Here is a 4455-nt window from a genome sequence, read left to right as displayed (position 1 = left end):
GTGATTTTGTACTATTTAACAATTATTCGCCGAATAGTCAATAAACATATGATCATCACTTTCCGTTCGACCAGACGTTTCAGTCAAAAATTTCGGTCGTTTGCTGTGACGAACGGAGCAGTATTTTTCCGGTTGGCCGCTCGAAACCAACAACATCAACAAGTATTTCCCCAAAATGTCAACAGCAAGTGCGCACAAGGAGAATTGAACCAATGGGACGCAATTTTCCGGTTGTTCCGGAATTCAGGAACTTTAGGGCCACTTCACTTTCCGAATTTTTTTCCGGAATATGTCCGTTCCGTTCGATTCCTTACCTGTTTTCATTATTATTATTATTATTATTATTATTATTATTATTATTATTATTATTATTATTATTGTCGAATAAAAACCGCCATAGGTGTAATGTTAAATGTTATCACATCGCCTACTGAGTGGAGATGGATTGGGCATATTTATAGAATGCCCTTGATAGCTATACCGCGGGTGGCTATGCGTTGGACTCCAGATGGAAAAAGAAAGCGAGGAAGACCCAAGGAGACATGGAGACGATTAGTTTAACGGAAGATGAAGGAGATGGGGTGGAGCTGCAAAGAGGTGGTAAAACTAGCGGAGGACATGCAATAATGGCGTTCACTGGTAACGGCCTTATTTATGTGCAGACACGCACGAAGAGGATTAAGTAAGTAAGTACTGATTGGAAATGCCTTTGCAAAGACGAAGGCAGTCCTAGAGGACATGATCTAAAGATGATTTTAGACGGCCAAACTATCGAACAAATGTTACTGTGGGTCGTTTTGGATAGTTGATTTAGCTTGCCAGCTCGAATGAATTTTACTCTAACGCAAATTACATCCTTTTTTGCCCTAAGCATTATGATCTTGACCGTTAATGAGATGGCTTGCTTTTGGTTCCTCGTTTTAGTAACTACTAAGAATTTTCTCGTGAGCTTGCAAGACTATATGAACCAACAGCCCAGTTTCTATTTACTGCGCTGAATTAAATCAACTTAAATATTTTAAGAATTCATTACTTAATGACAGTTTCATTCAGTACTTGACTGAGAAATTGTCATAAACCAATTTGAGCAGGAATTTTTTATACAAGAGTCTCGGGTTTATGAAAATTTGGTTTTATCAACGGAGTTGATAATGTAAATTGGCCACCGTACAGAGATTCTAAAAGCTGACATTTCGAGCGTTAGCCCTTCGTCAGAGCGAATCGAGGAATTGTGGGTTACGTGTAGTTTTTATAGTAGAGTAGGAGCTACGCTATTGGTGGTAACAAGGCAACGTGAAAAATAGGACGCACCACAGTTTTTTTAGAAACTACCCCCTTCATTCTCGGGTTTATGGTTATGTTTAAATAACTATGAACGCTTTCTTCGCCGCGTCTGTAGATATCACAGAAGCATTATATTAAAAAGCCAGGATGCTGTACGATCTCAAAAACTGCAATCAGAGCGAAATTTAAGGCAGTCTGCAAAAACTGCCCAGCTCTTATGCTGAGTGAATTGAGGTACTACTCTTCCACGAGGGCATGATGGGCACACTATCAGTTGGTGGAGACATCAGTAAAGCTTTTACCATCAACCATGGAGCCAAGCAATTTTGGCCGTGTGCTAGTCCCTACCCTTTTCACACCTCGCTAGGCTGATAGCCTGAACGAAAACAAGAGAGGTGTGCCCGAGAGAACTTCGTTATTCTGAAGACTCTTCTCTAGTAGCGACTGATGCTTATGACATTCAAGAGAAGGTAAACCGCTTCTCCACTGCTTCCGCTTTTTGTCCTAAATATCAATGTCTCCAAGACAGAACATCCTCTAACCGCCTTCACGATAGCCGTCCACAAAATGCCACGATGTGTTGGTGAACGGAACAACCCTGCCGTTCGGCGAAAATCCCAGGGAAAATATATCAAACGTATAGACCTTCCAAATGATCGAGACAAGGAGTCAACGACTTCAGTTCACCGAAAACAGCGAAACATTGCGTGAGCAATTTTAAAATTTCAAATGAACTAATGTTCGCGCGAGTTCAAATTAACCAATCGCAAATGGTAGTGTAGTCACATGCACCGACTCATCCGACTTGGAAGTAGATGGGCGGACACTAGCAGCCACCTAAGCCTGTGGCTCACCACATAACCACCTGTCGTGCACGCATGGTATCCTTGCTACAAATATTGGAATGCTTGCCACACTACCAACGACATAGTAAGAAGCTTATTATAACACAGTTATGCCATCTTCTCCAAATTCTAGGTATCCGTTGGCAAGGCAGAATACCTGATGTACAGAGCGTATTCACATGACGTCACGGCAGCCATGTTGGTGTTCCAAACTAATCCTCTGGGAATTGAACTCTATCTTTATGCAAATAGTTTCTTTTGTTTAATTAAACAAGCCCCCATTCTAGTCACATGAGTGAAAACGCTCTACACAGAGCACGGAGGCGTTCGTCACTTCATCCCTGCTTCGATGGATCGGACTGATCATGTGTGTCGGATGCCTGCCTTAAGACTAACGGAGTTAGTTTTCTCTGACGAGCTCATCAAGGATAGGTTTTTCGAATTGCGGTTATGTTGGTTTGTCGACTTGTTTTCCTTTTCCTCTCAAGATGTCTCTCAAGAGGATCCTTTTATTTCACACGATAATATTTAAAGCTGAATAGCTCGTGGAGTCGTGCACAAATGAAATCAAATATCAAATCATATTGGCTTTTGAGGAGAGTGGAAAACCGCAGTGTCCGGAGAAAATCCTCTCGGAGTAGACTAGAGAACCAACAAGCTCAACCCACATATGACGCTAGATCTGCTCCCTTACATGTATCGTATTTGCCACCAGTTTCGAACATATTGGCATTTCACTGAACATGCTCAAAAAGATTAAATCTCCTTTCCGGGGTACCTGTACCGCTTACAACAAGCTGATGCGCAATTTTACGCTCCCCTCTCCCCTAAAACAACCAACTTAGCTCAACCGCTGGCAATTTTCGAATGAAGAGTAATCTTCTCATTGACTTCTGACAAAATTCCATTGCCGCTGATCCAAACAATAGGGTATTGTGAATGGGAACGACATGGAATTTGACGAGGAACAAGGTCACTTCTTGATACGCTGCGATTCAAAGATGTGCTTAAAAGACGCATTAAAAGTGCATAAATAAACATTCAAATCTGGGGGCAAGACGCTGCAGACAGGACTCGTGAACAGATTCAAGGCCATGGCGAAGACGACTGTCATACTTTAACGGGTGTAAAAGGATGAAGAAAAACCTTTGAGATCACGAGAAACTGAAAGACTTTATCTTGCAACAGCAGGACTGACATGCTGGTACTGCGGACGGGTTCGTCGTTAATGCGCAGGCTTTAGATTCCCCCAACGCTCCTGCAAGACCCGATTCTCCTGTCATATTCCTTGAAATATCGATGGACGGCCGAAGGATGGAAGGTACAGGGCTGCGCTGCTGCATGGTGGAGCTGAAAAAGGAATAGCCTTGCCACATGTTTCGCACATTTTCCTGTGATATGTACTTAACCACACTTTACACAGTATTTGTCAGTTCCTCTCGCTTGCTGCCTTTGTTGCCTTTGTTTTTAAGTGCTCGGATTTCTCTTGATCGCCGTACATTTTACACAGGGTGACTACGTTGACCATTTTTCAACCGCTTTCAAATGCGCTGTGCTTCTTTCCCTCTAACTTCTTAGGCAAGCTGCGATTCACACAAGAGCCTTACATTCTTCTAAATATCAGCTGGTCACGAAATCAGTAATCGGGTGTAAAATTCTAGCTTTCTGCTAGCTTATTTGGCGCTGTGCAACATTACTCTTGTTTCTCTCTATCACGTCACCGTTAGAAAGGATTATTCTTTCGGGCCTCACAATATTCACATTCGAATTTTTCAAACGGCCACGAAAACGATGATGTATACAAAACCTGCGCTAAGCCATGGTTAACCGCCTACCTTTTGGACGACCCTATGGCCCTAAGGCCTACCCATGAAATTGCATTTCTGCGATTCACCACTTGCACAATCCAATAATGCACCTCTATTAGCTCCCAAAACGTTTGCATAACCATTGTTTGTAATTTTTCCTGGGACGTGAAAATGTCCCAAGATAAGTTTAAAACAATGCCTTTGCCGATTTTGGTGGGGGCGGGGGTAAAAGAGGTGTATGATGGGATTTGTGCAAGTAGTGAATACGTAATTAAATGCAGGGGGATTTCAATAAGCGTCACGAAGTGTCCCCTTGCTCTTCTCTCCAAATTCTCAGACAATTCACATTACAGAGTTTCCCTAAATGCTCCTCCTTTAGTAAGAATAAACTGCGGCATTTATCCAAACCTAAAAATAACGCTACCCTTTACCCTAACCTTATTGTTAGAAATAGGAAGAAAATGCTTAGACTTGAAGGGATACCTCGTGTTGGATATCAAAATTGTGCGTGCATCTCA

Source organism: Montipora foliosa, chromosome 2, assembly GCF_036669935.1.
Source record: "Montipora foliosa isolate CH-2021 chromosome 2, ASM3666993v2, whole genome shotgun sequence".
Lineage (NCBI taxonomy): Eukaryota > Metazoa > Cnidaria > Anthozoa > Scleractinia > Acroporidae > Montipora > Montipora foliosa.
Note: the sequence above shows the minus strand (reverse complement) of the source record.